This window comes from Pinus tabuliformis, chromosome 6 (assembly GCF_031772625.1).
Source record: "Pinus tabuliformis cultivar Carrire ecotype Pingquan chromosome 6, CPIR1, whole genome shotgun sequence".
Classification (NCBI taxonomy): domain Eukaryota; kingdom Viridiplantae; phylum Streptophyta; class Pinopsida; order Pinales; family Pinaceae; genus Pinus; species Pinus tabuliformis.
The window spans coordinates 1,088,203,456-1,088,226,841 of record NC_142292.1 but is presented as its reverse complement, the minus strand read 5'-3'; positions in this window follow the sequence as shown (position 1 = coordinate 1,088,226,841).

The following is a 23,386-nucleotide window of genomic DNA, read 5'->3' as shown; positions in this document are numbered from 1 at the left end:
GGGGGGATTATTTATGTTGATTATATGAGAAAAAGTTGTGCACTTTCAACCACTTTTTCATAAATCCAAAGCCTTATATCTGCAATATGAACATTATTGAAATAAAATAAAAGTTATATGATAGAAAAGGGGCGACAGAGTTAGTAATATATATCATGATTATGGGTATAATATCCATATCGACAATGACTAAAGTTGAGCAAAGAAAGTCAATTGAAAAGCCTTTACATCATGAGTGAGAATTGGAAAAAGATGGCAACCGGTCTTTTAAAGGTGATACGTACATCGATATACACTTTTTCTTAACTTGATGTTGACACTATAATAACATTAGGGCAAGGTCCTTATCCTTTACCTTAAGCCGCCGTTTAATCAAAAACCATCTGTGTTTTCAAGTTGTTTCATCTCGTCTGTACAATCTCGACCTCCACCTCAAACTGTGATTAGACGAAGTCATTATGTAAATGTGTATGGCATTATTATTATAGCATCATGCCTTCTTAGACCTCTTCACAATTATTTCGATTCACTTTATTGTAATTCATCATATAACAATGAATTTAAGCATTTCTTTTTACGATTCCATTGATATTATTTCATTAAATGGAAGTTGATCAAATTATGATTAAATTGGTCAACAAACATTATTGTATGTATCTTTATTGTGGGTCTTTAATCAAATAATTTATTAACTTTGTTTTGTGTTGCTCTTGTGTAATTATTTTAATTAAAAAAATAATAATTAAACATTTTATTAACTTTTATTTAATTATTTTAATTAATACTTATGAAAAATTAAATAAATAGTGTTTAAAATTAAAATTTATGTTTATTATTTTATTTTTATGATATAATATTAGAAATAATTTTATATAATTTCATATATATAAAATAAAATTTTGGTAATTTATTACTTTTAAATTATTTTTATTTATTTGAGAAATTTTACTAGGACAATAAACATTATCATCATTATTATAATGATATTTATATGAAAAATAATAATCACCTTATTATATATTTTTGAAAAAATAAATTATTTATTATAATAAAACTTTCGCCAACTTTTATCATAAATCTACAAAATATCTCCACTAATATCATCATCAAAGTTCAAGTAAAAAGTAAAAATACAAATAAATAATTTACCAAATATCATCTATCTTAAAATAAATAAATAAAATTTAATGTTAAAAAGCAAAATAAAAATAAATAATTTAAAATATACCCCTTATTTTAATATAATTTTCAAACCTAACCAAATAACGTTAAACCAGATAAATCAGTGTTAAATGTTTTTGCTAAAATTAACTATATTCTTGAGTGATTAAAAAATATTAAAATAATATAAAGTTATTTAATATGTAAATTATTTACTTGGACACAAACACTTAACTTTTCATTAATTTCCAACCTAATTTATTGAAAATAATATATTTATTTTAAAACTTTATTTTAAAAAATGAATTATCATTAAATCAAATCAAATCAATGTGCATTATAATAGTTAATGTGTATTTGATGTCTTTAATTAAATTAAGCAAAGTTAACACAACCATTAATAAAATCCATTAATGATTTTATAATGAATAAATAATTATAATTTATTTAATTTTTTTTAAATATAAATGAAATCAAAATTCAGATATTAATGAAAATTATAATTCTCTAATAAAAATTATGTAAATAAAATATAAATTAATAGTACCATGAATTAAATGCTATTTAATTGATTAAACCACTATAAATTAAAAGTTTCAATTAGATTATTAAATATTAAGATTATTAAGAAAATAAAAATAATAAAAATATATTTTTTCATATTAAATATTTATAAATAATAATATTATGAACCCAAAAAATAATGCACAACTCTACAAAATTCTAAGTTAATTCAAATGAAAGTAATGAATTAGTTGGTTAAGTTTTAATGACAGAAATCCTACTTATGTAAACTTTTAAATAATGGTAAGAGTAACATGAAAACTTCTAAATAATAATGTGATTTACGCTGAATTTTTTTCTCAAAAATAAGTTATCATGTTTTACCAAGTAAGAAAGAAGTCGTGCAATGACAAGCATTTAAAGGTATGTTTAAAGAATACGCCATAAAATTACTAAAAAAATATTTAAATTTTAAAATTTCAAAAAGAAATTTCAGGATTAAGATTGCATTTGTTATATTTGAGAAGGCTAAACCATAGTCTATCAAGGTCATTGTGGTTAATGACACATGTTAACGTTACAATATTGAATTTTCACTATATTTTGATTATCTTTAAATTTTAGGGAAATTTAATGATAAATGATCTTTTTTCATTTATCATTCATGATTTTATATCTAAAACATACATGGAAAAGAAGTCCATGACTTTTTTTTTTTTTTTGGAAAAAATCAATAGTGGGAAAATATGTTAATGGTGTGATAATTTGGGAGACTTAATAGTAAGTTAATCCTATTATTGATGTTAATGATTTTAAATGATAAAATTATTATGAGTTGGATGTTAATGATCTTAAATGATCCAATATGGTTATGAGGATATCTTAATTTTAATTCCACTTCCTCTCTAAGTGCACCTTGGTTTATTAAAGAATAATATTTTGGCAATAGACTTCATGAATACATATAAAGATTAATTTTAAAAACATATTAAGTACTCAGATAAAGATAGGAAGCATTATTTATAGTTTGAACAACCTCATAAGGCATTTTCATGAGACAAAATATTATTCGTAGATAATTTTACTTAAAAAAATGCATACTTCTTGTACAAAAATAGAAACAAAGTGAATATTATCATTCATCTTGAATTTGTATTCTTGTGCTACATCATGTATAAACATGCAGATACAATGTTGATGTAGGGATAACATTGTAAATTATTATAATGTGATTAATGAGTATTATTTTTATATTGATCATATCAGTGGCGATCACAACACATTATTTGTTCACAATTGATTTAAGTAATTTATAAATCATTGAACATGATAACTCACTTGGAAAAGAGTCTTTAAAACATGTGCATTTGTGGGTTTATGAATAATAACTTTATTTTTAAAATTTACGACATCCTCTTGTTTATTTGATAATGGTAAATTGATTCACAACTATAATTAACCACTAGTGGAAATTTTACCATTTTATCATAAAACACTTATGAATTACAAATTTGTAATCACTCATAATATTAATGGCCTTGCCTTGAATTATTTTTCGTTATATCAAAATATATTTTCAAAAAAATTGAATATCCCTTCTATTTTCTCTCATAGTATTTGTCAAACATGTAAGATGATCCCCTTATGTCATTGAGTGAGAGAGAGGTCACATTTAAAAGAGAAATGGTTTCAGCCAAAGGATTGTGATCATGCATTTAAATAATCACAATCCTTTTGTTAGATGTGTTAGATCCACAAGAATACTAAAACTCAGCATTCCTAAAGGTTTTTAAGGCTAGAGATCATAATTGGTCATAAATGGATCATTGCATGTTTGACATCATTTTTAGTGATTCGTGGGTAAAGAAACATAACCATGGGCCTATAGGGGTCATTTTTGGGTTGATTCTAATTCCACTTTGAAAGGTCAAAATTAAACATTGTTGTTGGTCCTTTAGCTTTTGGAAAAAGCTGCAAAAATATGAATGGACAAATGACAGAAAATCAAAGCATAAAGATTAACATAGGGGACACAAAAAAGTCAAAAAGGGATACAGTGGAAATAAACTACAAAGAAAATTTAAGGGTTCCTGCTAATATTAAAGTCTAGAAACCTTGGCAAATCTTAATAATTCTTAACAATGCAAACCATAAAATACTTAGGCAATATTTTTGAATATTTTTAAAATAAAGGATTCGATTTAGATTCTAGAAAAAATTTAGTTATCTAAAAGTAAAATACTTTTATCCTATATTATTTGGATGAATAATTTTAGAAAAAATGGAAATTGTAAACTAGTTTTTTTGAAAGAAAACATGAAAAATCAACCAATGGGTGAAATTTATCCCCTAAAATTTTCCCTCATCAACTCTCAATGCTTATGAGCTAAGGAATGTAATTAATTAGAAAAGTTGGGTAATATAATGACACATCATCCTTATCTCATTTTCTAACCATATTGACATGGTCATCTATGGCAACTATCATTGTATAAAATCCCCGTGAGGCTAGGGAAAAAGGGGTGGGTTAGTTTATTCATCATGCTAGGGATTTTAGTGGGTTACCATAGCTTACATTTTTATTTTATTAGTCTATTGATTGTAATAGGTATGATGATCTTGTTGAAAAATGCAACAAGAAAGTCTCAATTTGATTTTGCCTTGTCAAATTGAGAAAATTCGAATTTCCACATCAGAAAACAACTTGGATGTAGTTAACTTGTGTGACATGTATTATGTCACCCAGTTTACTTAGTAAATTTGAGTTAGAGGGCTTGGATTTCAGTTAAGCATATGTGATTTGTAATTTGTAGCAATCAAGGTCAGTTATTTCAAGTTGTTTTCAGTTAAACTAGTTTCAACTATTGGAGGAACTAGTGGAAGGTCAGTTGTGTAGTGAGACTTTAGTCTAACTCAGTGGTCATCCTGTTAACTGATCATTCAATCGAAAATAACTAGTGCAGGTAGAGTATTCGAGTTCCCCAGTTGTGGTGGAGATTCCAAGGTAGTGTAACATTAGTTGTAGATTAGCCTTGAGTGTACAGGTGTTGTATGCATTCATATGAGCAACCTTGGGAATTGTGTAATCAATTTGAGGAATTTCCTAAATAATAAGGGCCTAATTTCTCAAGGAATTGCGCAAGGAAATAGGGGCTCAAGTGGAGGTAGAAATTTACTAATTCTAGATCAAAGATTCTCAATGAGTAGAGAGATAGGTTATTCACTTGCAAGTTGTGCTCATTTGAGAAAATCAATTGTAATACATCTCTATTCATTATATTAATGCAAGCAGGCAAAGGGGGTTTTAATAGATTGTTTTCCCCGGGAAAAATATTATGTGCATGTGTGTTATTTTTCATTGCATGTTTGTGGTTTATGTTCTAAATTGTGAATTGAATTCCCCATAGCAGTAGAGTAGGTTTGTGTCTTGTGTTTTTCCTTAAAAGTTCATGAGTAGTTGCAAATCTACACCATAATTTCTACAAACCTTTATTTTCAAAGTATGTTCATTGGAGATATATTATAAGCTAATGGAAGTTATGAATAAGGCAATGTTCTAGGCCTCTTTTAAAAAAAGTATTTTGTCCCCTATGAATTTCTATTGTTGTGTTATTTTCATGTTTTCTTACACATGAAAGCAACAATAATAACAAAATTTGGTTGGGGACTTGGAACAACACCTAATAATCTAGTAAAAGCTTGTGCTCTTATGAAAGGTTTTCAAATAACTAAGGAAACAAAGGTTAGTATGTTAATAATTTTAGGAGACTGCATAGTGGTCATCAAAGCCATGTTTGGGAGATTGTTTCTAGTGAATATCAAGCTAGCTATGATCATAGATCAAGCTAGGAAAGAGGAAATTTCTTTAGATAATGCCTCCTTCCATATAAGACATGAATTTGAATTGCAAAGATGATACATAGGCAAAAAAGGGCACTAATTTTGTCATAGGTGAATATATAAAAAATGGGGACCGTACTACATGCAGGATCCGGGTGGGAATTAGTGGTGACTAACATATTCCACTAACTTAACATAGTTCTCCTTATTGGTAGATTATTTTTATCTATAGTTTTTTGGGTCCTAAACTTCTCATTTACAATTTTCCAATGATCTATTGTGTGCCCCAAATGAAGACTGTATGCAAAATTTATCACCTTAGGAGGTTGATGTGTCAACTAACCACCCTAGATCTCACAATTCTTTTGATACCTTATCTACTAAGGTTAGGAGGTTTTCCTCCTAAGGTTAGTACTTTATGTTAAAAGTCCACTTTTACCTCTTGTAGTGAAATCTTGTGAATGGTTGTATTTGACACCTCTCTCTTCAAATATAAGCTAAATATATTCTATATAGTTTGTATTGCTTTGTATTTTCTAGTATTTTTCTATTTCTTTCATTAATAGAATTTGGGGTTCACCATATTACTATGATTCTATAGTATTTCTATGTGTGTGTTCCATTCATATTCTTGTCTTTATTTCTCTCTATACTATCCATACCAATGCCACATCCCCTAAGGTTGGTGTTATTACACAACAATCATCACTTAATATTCACATGGATCATTAACACACATATAAACTCAATGGATTTAGTAAGAGATCGTCTAGGATAACAGCTAGCCTCTCTTGCATGCAACCGTTAATCTTGGATTTGTGTATTAAATGCTTCAACATGCAATTGTACCAACATGGTGCAATACTGGAATATGGGACATTGAGAATGGGGAACAATTGTAGTAAAACATTGATGGTGTTTGGCCTCTAGGTAAGTGAATTCAAGGAGATTGTTTGCAACCCTAGTTATTCATGCCATTAGTTGTAGGTTTTAACAATGTGCAGTTAATTGTTGCAAACAAATTCTTAATAAAATAGAGAATATGCAATGGGAAACACATACATTAACACAAATATTTTACCTTGGAAAGCCAAACTAGGAAAACTTTAAATAATTTTTTTCAATATATTCATTTTATAATATTACAAGACAATATATATATCCCGCAACATCCGTTTCCAATAGAATTACACTGGATTAGAATACATTCATAGTTCCTTAACCAAAGATACAAAAACTAGGATTGGAACCATCATGCACCATAAAATTGCTAAAATTGAAAATTGTGTGTTGAATTTTTTTTCCAGAATGGACACAAAAAAAATGCCTAATTTTTTTGGGGGGTGTTGCACTCAACACAATGTGCAACACATGGAGATAGTCATGCAAATAATATAACACATACCAAACATTCTCCTGCTTCTTGTTTTCTTTGCACATAAGGGGTCACAAGAGTACACATGATCAAAAATTCAAAACTATAATGCCCATTATTTCTCTACACCAAGATAACTTATCATTGGTCATAAATTTTCTTAATGAGTTTTCAACATTCTTCAAAGTGTCCACCTTCACTAATAACACCTTATTTTTTTCAATAATCTCTCTCACAAAGTGATACTGAACATCAATACACTTTTTCTTAGAATGACACACTAGGTTCTTGCTAGGAAGTTTGCACTCTGACTATCACAAGCCATCCTTACAACTCATTGTACCAACCCAGTACATGAACACAATCTCTCTAACCATGGTGTTTCCTTGCTTGCATGAGTGGCTACCATATATTCAACTTTTGTAGTTGAGAGTGCCACTATATATTGTCTCTTACTCATCACACATATTGCTCCTTCAAATAGGTTAAACACATACCCACTTGCAGATCTTCTACGATAAATATCTCTAACCCAATTTTCATCAACAAAGCCATGTATGTCCAACACTTTATCTACTCTTGGTCTTCCTTGATAACACAATTTGTAATTAGTAATGTGAAACAAATGCATGAAAACCCTCTTTACTGCAATCCAACGCTCCTTCCATGGTTTTGGCATATACCTGCTCAATACTCCCACTGCATGTGCAATGTATGGTCTAGTCACAAACCATCGCACATATCAAATTTCCAACCACACTAGCATATGGAACATGGGACATGTCCTCTTCCTCTTCCCATGTCTTGGAACCTTATTCTGCAGATAACTTTACACCTGCAAGAATAGGGACCTTTATTTGTTTACATTCCTTCATATTAAACCTTTGCAATATGACCTCAACATGTTTCCCTTGATTTAACCAACGCCTCATGTTTTTCCAATCTCTTTTAATTTCCATGCCCAAAATCAATTTTGCAGCACCAAGATCCTTCATGATAAATTTAGAGGACAACTGAGTTTTCAATTCCTAGATGATTTCTCTATAATTTCCAATCAACAACATATCATCCACATAGAAGACCAAATAATTAATATCATTACCAACTAATTGAAATACACATAACGATGTGCTTTACTCCTTGTGAAGCCAAGTCCCAATATATAACTATCAAATTTTTGATACCATATCCATAGCAATGAATTTAACCCATATATGGAAATTTTTATCTTTAATACCAACTCTCTCTTTCCCTATACCACAAATCCTTTTGTCTTCTTCATGTAGATTTCTTTCCTCCAGACATCCATGTAGGAATGTTGTATTCACGTCCATTTTTTCTACTTCAAAATCAAAATCTACAACAACAGATAAAATAATAGAAGTTAACTTCGCAATAGGAGAAAATATCTCGCCAAATTTAATTCCATATACATGGGAATAACCTTTTTCTACTAACTAAGGTTTGTATTTCTCCACTTTTCCTTCTATATCTGACTTCTTCTTAAACAATCATTTGCTTCTATTGGGGCTTTCTTTCAATTGGTAAATGCACTAGATCCTAAGCCTCATTTTTGTCTAAAACTACCATTTCTTCAACCATCGCCATTTTCAATAGTTTTTTGTCCTCTAAATCCACTGCCTCCCTAACAATTCTAGGACCATCATCAATAATAATACAAAAAAATTGAACTCAAACTAGGTGGAGTATACCTTTCTAGTTGCTTTCTTTCTCAAATTGATCTCCTCAATACTAGAGTGTGTGGTTCTTCTTCTTCTTGTTCCTATTCTTCTATAGATTCTAATTCACCATCCTTTAATTCAAACTATATCTTCTCTAGTTCTTTCTACCTTGGTAGGACTCCTATTTGAAAACATCTTCAATTTCTCTAAATATTACATCTAAACTATATACAACCTTCTTAGTTTCTAGGTTTCAAACATTATAACATCTTAGACCATCTTTATATCCAATAAAAATACAATTTTCACCTTTCTTATCTAGATTACCACTATTCTCATTTGGAAGGTGTACATAAGCACCATATCCAATTACCTTGAGATGTTTAAGAGATGGATTTTTACCAATCCATACCTTATGCATAGTATTATCATTCAATGCTAATGAGTGTGACATATTTACTAGATAACACATAATATCCACTACCTCTACCTAGAATTCATTTCCTAACCTAGTACCACTGACCATATTCCTTACTTTCTCCATTAGCATTCTATTCATCCTTTCTGCAACTCCATTCTGATGAGGTTTCTATGGAGTAGTCTTCTTCCTTGGTATACCACACTTGTTACATAATTCTTTGAATTCAATCCGACAAAAGTCTCCACCATTATCTAACCTCGACACCTTAATTTTCTTCCCTATCTGATTTTCTACAAGTTCCTTGTAGTCTTTGAATTTGTCAAAGATGTCAAATTTCTTCCCAAGGAAATAAATCCATGCATTCCTTGAGAATTGATTTATAAATGAGACAAATTACACAAATTTACTCAGTGGTGGAATCAATATAGGGCCAAACACATCATTGTGCACCAACTTTAATATTCCCTCTCCCCTTGCAGACTAGAGGAGAATATTACATGCTTATACTTCCCTTATAAACAATGTTCACATAAACCAAAATCCAAAGAGAAATTCGACATACCATTACCATGTAGTACTCAAAGGCCCTTGTCTCTGATATGCCCTAGTATTTGATGCTACAAAATAGTCTTTTCTCCAAAAACTGTAGGATATTTTCCTTCTTTAGCTCCACTCTCAGGAACAATAGAACTATTGCACCCATCACTAACAATGATTCTTAGTAGCTTATATAGAGTTCCAATATAAACTCCCCTTAGAAATACTTGTTGGCAACATGGTGTTGGCATTGATTTCAATAGGCTTAGACAACTTGTGATGATGATTAAAGGCTTGCAAATGTTTGTTATGGTGTGTACAGGTATTGGAGGTTCTTGATAAGATGTTGAAGTAAGTGGCAGAGTCTTGGATTGTCTGGGTAGAGTATGGTGAGTGGTTGTTGAGAAGAGGCTTGTTTTGTAGGGAGTGTTTGGCTGTATTCAATTGATGAGCATAAATTTTATGTGGGCCTAGAATGAAAATGGGATGGAAAAAGGGCCATGGTTTTCTGAGTTTGTTGTAGGTGGATCCAGTATGAAACATTGTGAAATGAGGTCCACGAGAGCTTGAAGGTTGGGGCCTTCAGCGAGTGAGTGGTGGCTTGTTGATTTAGGGTGTAGTGGTATCCTTCGCATTGTGGTCTGAGAACTTGGGAGTGGTGGCTTCCATCCAATGGTGGTTGGAAAAAGTATTGGGTGTTGGGGCATCTAATAGGTGGTAGCCTGCAACGGGTAGTGGCCTGCATAGTTGTGGGAGTGTCGCTTCCTATAGGTGGTGACCTGAAAAGTTAAATAAGTGGTGGCTTCCATTAGGTAGTTCCTTGGAGTGAGTGGTTTCTTCCATGATAGCAAGTTGTGGCTTGCACACTGGTGGTGGCTAATGATGATGATGTAACAGAAGAATTAGAATAATAATAAGAAGAGAAGAAGAGCAAATAAGATGGTGGTTTTTCTCCCGGAAAGGTTTCCAAATTTATACCATATGTCCATATGGTTGATGATGTTTATTCATGTGTATTGCTGCTCATAGTTAATTTTTGATGATGTTCATGTGTTGATGGTTATATCCTCTATTGATTTATAAGTTTCTCATGATATGTGCATGTGATGTTTATGTATGGTGATAATGAATGAATGTTTTAGTTAAGTGTTAAAGAAGGAAAAAGTTTAATTTAGTGATCCATTGCACAAAACCGATTCAACCCCCCCTTAGTATTGTCAAGATTCCAACAATTAGTATCAAATTGAGTTCTTTCGAGTGTTTCTTGATCACTGGAAAGTAGATCTAGTAAATTTTGAAAAAAAATGGAATGGATCATCAAGGAGTATATGTGCTCACTGCTGCAAAGTACTAGGTGTGGGATGAAAAAGTTAAATATTAGTTATCAATTCTTGGATCTAACATTTTGAAATTAGTGTATGAATGTTGTGGAAAGGATCCCATGCCAAAAAAAAATGATGCAGCAAAATGCCCAAGCGAGGGGTGTGATATATGATAATCTCCATGATGTAGATCTAAAGAAGATAGTTGATCTAAAATATGCCAAGGATATTTGGGATAGATTGAAGGTGATGTATGGAGAAAAAATGAATATTAGCAATGGGGAGCAAGAGAAGAAGAGAAAAAATAAAAAGAAGAAGAAGGCCTTTCAGAACAAATAATCGCAGCTAGAATGGTCTCATCCTCTTAGTGTGAATGGTTTAGCTAATCATCATGATAAATCCGAAAATATAGGCTCAGATGAGAAGCAGTAGACCAGATATGAAGGTAAAAATATTGATGAGTTATTTTGAGTTATGCATTGGGTAGTTGTTATGACAACCATTCAGATATGATCAGTCAGGATGATGATAATAAGCTTCTCAGATTTGAATACAAGTAAACCATGGTGATTATTGATAGATTATCTATTGAAGTTAGTATTCTGACAGTTGTGTGTAGAGATCAATGAGGTTGAACTCAAAGGAGAGAGAATTAGTTTTAAGATCCAACTAGAAGAATCAAAGAGAGTTGAATATGTCAAGGCCATTCAGTTGAAAGAAAGAGAGGGTCAAGTTGAAGAGCTTGATGCTTAAGTGGTCTCCATGAGGAATTATATAGAACAAAAATATATTCAGCTGAAGAAAGTGAAGGGTACAGAGGAATTTGACAACATTATTAGTAGTCAAAGATCTTCCATGAATAGATCTTGTCTTGATTTTAAAAAGGGAGAATCGAGCTCATAGGCACATGCAAAGCATAATGCAACTCCTAAAAGGCCTATAGCTGAAAATGACACTAGCAAGAGAAACAAAAGAGGAAACAAGCAACAACCGAGGAGATAAAATCAAGGAAAAGCTATGAAAATAATACCAATCACTCCAAGAGAGGATTGTGGAAGATCTACCAGATTTCAAAGGAGTCCCTTTTCTCCTTTAATGGATGAGGTCGAGTGTTATGCTTGCCACAATTATGGACATGTTGTAGCCAGTTGTAGAAGCAAAGTGTATAGATCTAATCAACAGAGCATGCAACAACATATACAACAATTTGGATAGTAGAGAAGGTCAATATACATTAGATATACAAGTTCATTTAATGGATTTTGTTTCTCACTTAACCTATTCGGCCACAAGGCAATCAATTGCATATCTAGTCCATAGAGTAGAGGCATATTTTATGGGAGAGAGAGATATGGAAATATGAGGATATTTGATCCTTTAGCTACATATCTTGGTCATGTGAGATGATATGCATCTCACAATTATGGTCACATGGCTAGAGAATGCCAATTGTTCAGTTCTTCAAGTTAGATCCCACAAAATGAGTAATTGCTATAGAGTAGGCCTAGAAAAAGGTCCAAGAAGAATGTACATGTCAAGAAGCATCCTACTACATTGTGGGTGAAGAAGGAGAAACAACCTATGAAGTAGGAGAGGATTTCCCCCACCGCAGTCCATTGTTACTTGACATATCTATTTAGAGAGGACTACAGATGTGTTATAGGGAACACATATCCTTAGAGGGAGCACATGGCATTAGCGTGGCAATTTGATGAAGTGTTGAAGATGAGTAGTAGCAACAACATAGTGTGATCATGATATTGAATGCATGAACAAGTCCATAGGATCAGTAGAAATATGGAAGGTAAAAGAGCTCAGGGGGAGTTATACATGCATCTATGGTTTCAAGGCTTGCACTCTATTTTCATTATGTATTCACTCATTTTTTTGTAGCAAATGTATTTATTGTATTCATGGGTGAAAAGGCATGTAAATAATCCTTGTTGCGCTTGTTCATGGTCATTTACTTGTTGATATGGTTGTGTAACCTTAGTATGAGCCATGTGTAGGAGATTTCTTTTTTGTATCAAGCATGTATTGTAGAGGAGAGTCATGTTACAACCATGTATGTGAATTTTAGAGTCATTTGTGTAAGCCCTATACATACTTGTATATCATTGACATGGTTGTTAAATAGCCTTAGTTGAGCCATGCATGAGATTCATTTATTTGGATTGCATAGTAGTGGATATATATTTTTTCCATGTAAGCAACTTGAGTTCGCTGATGTAGAAACCATGTACTTACATTGTATATAATTGTAGAGGTAGAGAGAGAGAGTGTTAAAATTGGCAACCAGGGCAAAACTTCATGTGGGTCATCTTATTCATGGCTAATAATATTTTTATTAGATTCCTCTCGTCGAGAGGTGTAGGATTTATATAAAGATCATCCAATTCTGATAAGTATTCATGGAGATATGAATTTATTTTGATTATGGAATTATTATCAAGCCGACCTACAACTCATGTAGGCTCAGAAGCCCAACAGTCGCATCTATTCACCCACCAACATTGTGTATAAATATAAGAGGAATTTTCCTCATTTGGACTCACTCATCTCATCACATCTCTCTCTCTCTACTGCGCAGATATGAGTCTCTTCTCTACTGCGCTAAAATGGGTCTCTCTCTCTCACACATGTGAAGCCGGAAGCTGTTGAATTTGAAGCTGCAACTGCAGAAGTAAAGATTGACTTGCGTGGCCTAGAAGATCTCCTCTTTGGAACTGCGATGTAGGTTCATCTGAACCTCCTTTGAAAGTCGCAACTTTTGGTGGTGGAATGAAGTCAATCCGACGAACGGTTTGCAAGATATCGACTGCCCTAGTTTGAAGCCAGAAACTGCTGAAACTGAAGCTGCAACTGCAGAAGTAAAGATTGACTTGCGTGGCCTAGAATATCTCCTCTTTGGAATAGTGCTGTAGGTTCATCTGAACCTCCTTTGAAAGCCGCAACTTTTGGTGGTGGAATGAAGTCAATCCAATGAACGGTTTGCAAGATATCGACTGCCCTAGTTTGAAGCCGGAAACTGCTGAAACTGAAGCTGCAACTGCAGAAGTAAAGATTGACTTGCGTGGCCTAGAATATCTCCTCTTTGGAACTGCGCTATAGGTTCATCTGAACCTCCTTTGAAAGCCGAAACTTTTGGTGGTGGAATGAAGTCAATCCGACTGTCGGTTTGTGAGATATGGTCTGCCCTAGTTTGATAATGAAGCCGCTAATGCTGATGCTACTGATCTAGGGTTTGCTACTGCTGATATGAATCAGTTTTATTGTACTATTTCTCTCTGCTGAATTATTGAAGATAAAAGAAGATTTGATCAAAGGGTTTCCTCACACATTGTGGGGTTTGTCCCTGGCTAGCCGCCACATCTTGTGTCTCTTGTCTTGGCTTGTTTTCTGTCAATCGTTTAATGTTCTATCTGCACTTTACTTTATGTACATGTGATTGCTAATCGGTGGAATATAATAAGAAAAAGAAGTAAACTGTTATAAGCATAGAACATACCATAACTTAACATGGTATCAGAGCTGAGGTGAAGACAAAGCCCAACCAAGAGCAAGAGCAATCATTGAAGAGAAGATTGGCAAAGGCTATCCTAAAAGAACTATGGGGTCCTCAACACTCTTTCCTGTCGAAGACAAGCTCCGTGAGAAAGCTGACTATCATGGATGGAAGATGTCTATCGATCTAACCCTTGAAGATCAAGGAGTGCTGGACCATGTAAGAGGCAATATTGTTGAGCCTTCATCAAATGCATCTGCTGCTACCTGGAACAAATGGAAAAATGGAGAAGTCAAAACAAAGAAGATCATCCAGGACTCTATCAACAAGCGCTTGGTGGCCTACATCTCTGATCTAGACACCTCCAAGGAAATCTACGACAGAATGGTGAGTTTATTTAAAGTTAATGATGCAAATCAAGTTTTGTTTCTTAGAAATAAGTTGAGGGAAATCAAGAAGGGTAAAGATGAAAGTATGCAAGCATACTTCTTAAGAATCACTGAGATCAAGAACGATCTCCTATCTATTGGGGAAACCATTACTGACAGAGAAATGACACTCACAACTCTCGGAGGATTACCATCTGAATGGTATGTGTTCAGGACTACTCTTCTGAACAATAATGTAATTCCTAGTTTCGAGGAATTAATGGCTAGATGCATTCAAGAACAAACAAGGGTAGAAGAGCAGGAAATGCCCTTGCCTAAAGGTCCTCCTGCTGCTTTTTCTTCTCATGCTAAGAAAAGGAATAATTCTGGGTCTAAATCGAAAAGAAAGGCTGTATTTAAGGGTGGAAGAAAAGGATGATGTTTCATTTGCAATAAAGCAGGTCACTATGCAAGGGAATGCCCTGATAGAAAGGACTCTCACTGTGATGATGATCAAAATCCCTCTCATGGTAATCGAAGGAATGGAAAATTCAACAACAAAGGAAAAAGGGATGCGAGAAATCAAGGAAGAAGGCAACCATTCAAGAAGGCTAGAAATTCCAGGTATGAATCTAACACTGTTAACGATAAGTAGGCTGAATATTATCTACCAGCTGCTCTATCTACCTGCGCTCCTTCGGACTCAATGGAAATTTGGCTCATTGATAGTGGTGCCTCAATACACTTCACTGGTTACAAAGAAGTACTCTATAATCTGGTAGAGAAAGAAACTAACCTGGAAATTGTCCTTGGAGATGACATGAAATACCCAGTGAAAGGTGTAGGCAATGTTTCTCTTAAACTGAATCAAGGTAATACGATTCACTTACAAGATGTATTATATGTACCTGATCTAAAAAAGAACCTGGTATCCGTCTCGACAATGGAAGACAAAGGCTATAAGGTAACCTTCAGCGATGGTAAGGTACGCATATGGAAAAATAATGTTAAAGATGCTTTCACTCTTGGGTTTCGAGTTGATTCTTTATATCAAGTCAGTGGAAGTCCGCTAGGTGTCATGTCTTGTGACACAACGCTTTAGTCCGAACTTTGGCATCAGAGGTTTTCCCACCTTCATTACAAAGCTCTACCCGATGTAAGACAGATGGTAACAGGGATGCCCGAATTCCAAGTAGAGAAAGAAGGTGTATGTTCGGGATGTGCCGAAGGAAAGCTCAAAAGGGGACCATTCCCCTCAAGCCAAAGCAAGACCTCCGATATATTACAGTTGGTTCACTCAGGCATACCTGATGTTGGCATTAAGAGGGAGACTACTACACCACATACTCCTGAGCAGAATGGTGTGGTGGGAAGGAAGAACTGCACGATGATGGAAGCTGTCCGGGCCATGCTACATGATCAAAGACTTCTAAAGTTTCTATGGGCTGAAACTACAATCACCGCCGTATATGTACAAAACCGATGCCCTCATCAAGCATTGGGTTCCAAGACTCCTGAAGAAAAATTCACTGGTAAGAAACCTGATGTTTCTCATTTTAAAATTTTTGGAAGCCCTGTATACTTTCATGTGCCGAAAGAGAAAAGAAATAAATTGGGAGCATTTGGAAAGAAGGGAATTTTCGTGGGTTGTGGTGAAAATACTAAAGGCTATAGAATCTATGTAGCCGGTCAAAGGGAAGTCATAATTAGTCATGATGTCACATTTGACGAAGATATGGCTCTCAGCAAGGTGATCAATCTTCCGACTTTGAGGAGCTCTCAAGAAGCCGACACCAGGGAATCGAAAGAAAAGGATGATGAATCAATGCCTGATGTAGAAGAACCCATGGATCCGATTGATCCTCCTCCATATGAGCCTTCCTCTTCTAGGAAGAGGCCTTCATGGCTTAAGAGGTTACTTGATGATGCTGAAGGACATGCTGCACCCCGAGGAACCTTTCGTGAAAGTAAGAAACCTAATAGGTATCAAGGATACCTGACCATCATGAGCACGATCATACAAAATGAGCCTTCGTCATTCTCAGATGCCGTCAAGCATCAAGTATGGAAGGATGCTATGACCGAAGAATATGAGTCTATCATAAAGAATGATGTTTGGGAAGTAGTTCCCAGACCCCAGGACAAGACTGTTGTTACTTCCAAATGGCTTTACAAGATAAAGCATGCAGCAGATGGAAGCACGGAAAAGTATAAGGCTCGAGGAAGGTATAGATTATGATGAGATACTTGCACCTGTTGCCAGATATACGACCATCCGCTCGATCATAGCCCTTGCCGCTTCACAAGAATGGAACATACATCAGATGGATGTCAAGACTGCGTTCTTGCACGGTTTTATCAAAGAAGAGGTCTACGTGGAGCAACCCGAAGGATTTGAGATTTATGATTGAAAATCTCATGTATGCAGGTTGAAGAAGGCTCTCTATGGGCTGAAGCAAGCACCTCGAGCATGGTATGAGAGGATCGATAGCTACTTGATGAAGTTGGGATTCACTAGGAGAGAAGCCGATCCTAACCTTTACTTTAAGGTTGAAGATGAAAAGCCTATCATACTGGTGTTGCATGTGGATGACCTCTTTCTACAGGTGCAAACCCTCTCATTCACAAATGTAAGGGGGAGATGGCTTCTGAATTTGAAATGAAGGACCAAGGACTTGAAGTGTGGCAAAAGCCAGGAGAAATTTTCCTATCTCAAGGAAAATATGTGGTGAAGATATTGGAAAGATTCGGAATGGTGGACTACAAGCCTGTAACTACTCCGATGGAGCTTGACTTCAAGAAGTTAAGCGGTAGTGCTGCTGGACCTGTGTTACGAAATGCTACCGAGTATCGGCAACTCGTCGGAGCATTAATGTTCTTAGTGAACTCCCGTCCAGATATATGCTTTGCAGTCAACACGTTGAGCCAGCATATGGTTGAACCCCACCACATACACTGGATTGGTGCCAAGAATCTTCTGAGATATCTTCGTGGAACAATGGGTTAAGATACAATGTCGAAGATGTGAGACTACTTGGATATACTGATGCTGATTGGGCAGGCAGTGTGGTGGACCGTAAGAGCACTTCCGAGTGCTGTTTCACCTTGGGATCTGCTTCGATATCCTGGATGAGCAGGAAGCAGAAGTCGGTGACTTTGAGCACCGCTGAAGCAGGATATACTGTTGCTAGCATGACCTCGTGTGAGGCAGTCTGGTTGCGAAAGCTCTTCAGTGAGCTGTTTGGATACCATTGTGATTCTCTATAACAACCAGAGGTGGGATTCGATTATTGAGGAATCCCGTATTCGTCGATTGCTCCAACAGATAGACATCATCTGGGATATGGTAAGTTGATGAGCAAGGAGGCTCCATCGCATTAAGATGATGTACAGGTTGATACACCTTGTCAAAGCCCTGAGGAAAGATCTAATTTGTGATTTTCCCAAACGACTTGGAGTCATCAAGAAACCCTTGTACAAGGGTCCTGCATGTTGCATACATTGAGCTCTGGGAGCTCTGAGGGCTTGTGGTTCTTACTGGAGCAACATTCGACCACAGGGTGACTCACCCTCCCCTGGTGGTGCGCACTGGAACAAGATGATTCGCGCTCTTGTGGAACAAGATGATTCACTCTCTTGTGGGACAAGATGATTCGCTCTCTTGTGGAACAGGATGATTCGCTCTCCTGTGTAGCAGGATGATTAGTTCTCCTGTGAGGCCTGGATTGATGTGTTCTCCATGGCGATTGTAGCAGGATTGATGTGTTCTCCTATGAGGACAGGATTAATTAGTTCTCCTGTCGAGGCATCCTACCCATGTAGTCTGGGACTCATGGGAAGTACCTCTCATCTGATCAATGAGCAAGGAAATGAAGTTAGGGACCATAGTAGTACCGATGGACGCATCGTTGTAACTACCGTACTCCCTACGCTAGGATGACCTCCATTGATCTAGGATCAATGATACTAGTCTGGGACCAGTGGTAGGAGTTGTACCATACTATGACGCTGACTTCGGGTTGGTTGAGACTGGTCTGGGATCAGTGGTACATACTCTAAGACTGACTTTGAGTAAGTGGAGGATGATATTGGTCTGGGACCATTGGAGTTGTACTCACTATGACGTTGACTTTGGGTTGGTTGAGACTGGTCTGGGACCAGTAGTACATACTCTGAGACTGACTTTGAGTCAGTATGATACATCCTCGATCATTTCTTCTTCTTCATAATTCGGACAAAAGCAGAGTAGAACAGAACAATGCAAGAGCAGAGCAGAACAGAACAAAACAGTACAGATCAATGCAGGGCAGAACAAGACAAAGAAGAACAGGCAAAATAGAGCAGAACAGGGCAAGGGTCAGGCTGTACAAGGCAGTGCATTTGATGGATGAATAGTAACGACCGATAGACAGATTGCAGATGAAGTTATCCATGGTTGAGAGGGAGTGTTAAAATTGGCAACCAGGGAAAACTTCATGTGGGTCATCTTATTCATGGCTAATAATATTTTTATTAGATTCCACTCGTCGAGAGGTGTAGGATTGATATAAAGATCATCCAATTCCGATAAGTATTCATGGAGATATGAATTTATTTTGATTATGGAATTATTATCAAGCCGACCTACAACTCATGTAGGCTCAGAAGCCCAACAGTCGCATCTATTCACCCACCAACATTGTGTATAAATATAAGAGGACTTTTCCTCATTTGGACTCACTCATCTCATCACATCTCTCTCTCTCTCTACTGCGCAGATATGAGTCTCTTCTCTACTGCGCTGAAATGGGTCTCTCTCTCTCACACATGTGAAGCTGGAAGCTGTTGAATTTGAAGCTGCAACTGCAGAAGTAAAGATTGACTTGCGTGGCCTAGAAGATCTCCTCTTTGGAACTGTGATGTAGGTTCATCTGAACCTCCTTTGAAAGCCGCAACTTTTTGTGGTGGAATGAAGTCAATTCGACGAACGGTTTGCAAGATATCGACTGCCCTAGTTTGAAGCTGGAAACTGTTGAAACTGAAGCTGCAACTGCAGAAGTAAAGATTGACTTGCGTGGCCTAGAATATCTCCTCTTTGGAACTGCGCTGTAGGTTCATCTGAACCTCCTTTGAAATCCGCAACTTTTGGTGGTGGAATGAAGTCAATCCGACGAACGGTTTGCAAGATATCGACTGCCCTAGTTTGAAGCCGAAAACTGCTGAAACTGAAGCTGCAACTGCAGAAGTAAAGATTGACTTGCGTGGCCTAGAATATCTCCTCTTTGGAACTATGCTGTAGGTTCATCTGAACCTCCTTTGAAAGCCGTAACTTTTTGTGGTGGAATGAAGTCAATCCGACTATCGGTTTGTGAGATATGGTCTGCCCTATTTTGATAATGAAGCCGCTAATGCTGATGCTACTGATCTAGGGTTTGCTACTACTGATATGAATAAGATTTATTGTACTATTTCTCTCTGCTGAATTATTGAAGATAAAAGAAGATTTGATCAAAGGGTTTCCCCACACATTGTGGGGTTTGTCCCTGGCTAGCCGCCACATCTTGTGTCTCTTGTCTTGGCTTGTTTTCTGTCAATCGTTTAATGTTCTATCTGCACTTTACTTTATGTACATGTGATTGCTAATCGGTGGAATATAATAAGAAAAAGAAGTAAACTGTTATAAGCATAGAACATACCATAACTTAACAGAGAGAGAGAGAGAGAGAGAGAGAGAGAGAGAGAGAGAAGGAAGTCATGGGTCGTGAGTCTTGACATGAATAATAATGATACATCCATTTTAACCATGTAATTTCATTATGAAGCCCTGTATCTCAATGTCCATCATTTGGTATTGATATCGCATGGAGTCATTAGTCATAGTTGGTTGAAGTCTTGGTCCAATTGAGTAGCCTCTTGCATGTGGCAAGGAGGCAAAGGATTTTAGAAAAAATCATTTTACAATAGCTTGGAATAGAAGATCTGGAGCATGTTTAACAAATGAGAAGTGTATGGTGTTGACAATGTTAGGCCCCTACACTACTAGTGTAACCCCTTATTGTTATTAGTACAACCCCCTTATTATATTTTTGTACCCATGTAGTTCCCATATTTTTATTAATGTGCCCCATAGAAGCCCACTATTGTTATTATTGTGCCCTTACATTATTATTGTTATGTCGGCTCTGATTATATTATAACCCCTTAGACTACTATATATAGAAAGGAGGTCTTGTCATTTGTATCATCCAAGAATTGTTCATTTGCGTAATGTAAACGAGGTTTTTCCCTCAAAGAGGTTGAATTCTAAGGCGTTGATCTATCTTTTCTAACTTTTTTTGAGCTGGTTTCATAACATTTGGTATCAGAGATGTGGATTCTAGGGTTTTGCTGCCCCAAACAGGCCATCGTGGCATTTTCGCTATAATATTTTCGCTACGAAGTTTCAGAAGCTACAAAACAAACCCATTTGAGAAGATATCGGTCTGAACCTCGAGTTCAAATTTCAAATCTTTTCGCGCTATATTTTCGGAGATATGATCTGAGGAAGTTAGGGTTTTTGCAAGCTCCAAAATTTCCTCTGAAATAGGTCATCATGGAATTTGTGCTATAATTCTTTCGCTACAAAGTTTCAGAAGCTAAAAAAAATAAAATCAATTTGAGATGAAATAGGTCTGAACCTTGGCTCCAAATTTCAGTTCCTGTATCTCTATATTTTTGGAGATATAATCTGAGGAAGTTAGGGTTTTTGCAGACCCCCAAATTACATTCCAAACAGGTCACCTTGGGAAAATCGTCATAACTTTCGCTCTGAGTATCAAATTGAATTTTTGTAAGAAGTTGCAGAAAGAGGACAGACTGTAATTACTTGTGTATATTTTTCATATCCAAAGGTCAAAACAGGGACACGTGGCACTTCATACAAGTTCGCTCTTCGGAAAAGGTATATAATCAGGTCATCTTGGGAGATTGTGCATTAACTCTTTCTTGGAGAATCCAATTTTGATCAGAATGGTGGCATTGGAAAGAGGACACAGAGGGCTACTTCAGGTCACAATTGCAGTACTAGAAGAGCTGAACTTATAGAGTTATAGTTGTTTCAATATCAAGCTCCTAAAATCAAGAAAAGGTGATATGAGAAAGTTTGATGGCAAGGATCCAGTAAATTGGATACTACAGATGGAGCAATATTTTGATCTGCATGAGGTGCAACTATTACAAAAGGTATGTATTGCATCTTCATATTTAGAACTAGATCAATTTTTATGGTATAAAGGGCTTTGTTCTCGTAAACCACTTGTTATGTGGTTAATTTTCACGGAGGAAATGATAGCACATTATGAGGATACAAAGAGAAACACCTTCTTTAGCCAATTAATAAATCTCAAACAAAAGTTTTCAATCGCAGAGCACATTGAGGACTTTCAAAAATTTAATATAAGGGTAAATGATATTCTAGAGAAGTAAAGGATTGATGTCTTCATAGGTACTTTAAAGGATAACATTTAACATGAGGTTCGTCTTTGGGAACCTGATTCATTGGAGAAGGCATTCAGGTGGGCAAGAAAAATTGAAAGCGAAATTATGGAAACAAGGAATCCCACCACTCATGACTATAATTATGGAAGTGTTTCTTCTCCTAGCCTTCCACAACCTACAAGGTTTACACCACAACAATTGGAAGAAAAAAGAGACAAAGGGCTTTGTTACAATTGTGATAACAAATGCACTAAAGGTCATAAGTATGATGAGAAGAAATTATTTTACATAGAGTATGAAGAGGAGGAAGAAAAGGATCAAGAAACATCAAAAGAAGAGGATATATGCCAAGACCTGTTAGCTTTGCTGCATAATTCGGCATTTTTTGGATCAAAGACACTATGGCTGTGTGTTTTTTGTAAAAAGGTGAGCTCGCAACTGTTCATTTTATCTTTTCCCCCACTTTATGTGCTTTATACCCTTATAACTCCCGCTACCCCCGTTTCCTCCTTCCCTTTCATTCTCCTTATTCTCCTGAACTCCATTATTTCTATTTTCCTCTATAAACCCTATAAACCCCGTATAAAACTTTTTTCCCTCGGATCTCGGGCGCAAGGTCTAAACCCACATGACCATATGCATTTAACTGCGCGTTATCGCTGTCCCTGTCACATCAATCCTGAAAACGTGCGTGATTAACATGGGATGTTTGATCATTTCCCGCGGATCTGAGGGTATTCGTAGCTGCTGCCCTGTGAACCTGCACGTACGATAGCCCGCGGGGAAAGCAGTTTCTCGCTGGACCCTCCAGCCACGTGTCACAATTTTGTTGGATAACACGGTCGCGTATGAATACTGCTTGCCTTTGATAAGCGGTGCGGGGAAACCGCTTACCAACCTCCCGTACGATCCCCGCTCATTATCACCCATGCTTGTTAGCTGCTCGTCGACCGTCCGATCGTCCATCTCTCATTCCAATGGTCCGCGATCTCCCTGCTCCCTAATCTTCCGTTAGCCTCCGTAAACTGTCTTCCACCATTTGATTATATGATCTGACGGCCCACACTCCTCCATCCACGTATCTCCCAATACCCTCTGTGAGCTGATCGTAGTCGTTCATCCGCACGATCCGATGGCTGATGTTGTCCCGGTCTTATCTATGCTTCTGCCATGAAGTCTTTGTCACCCTGGAATGCACTGCGCTGCCAAAGGAAGA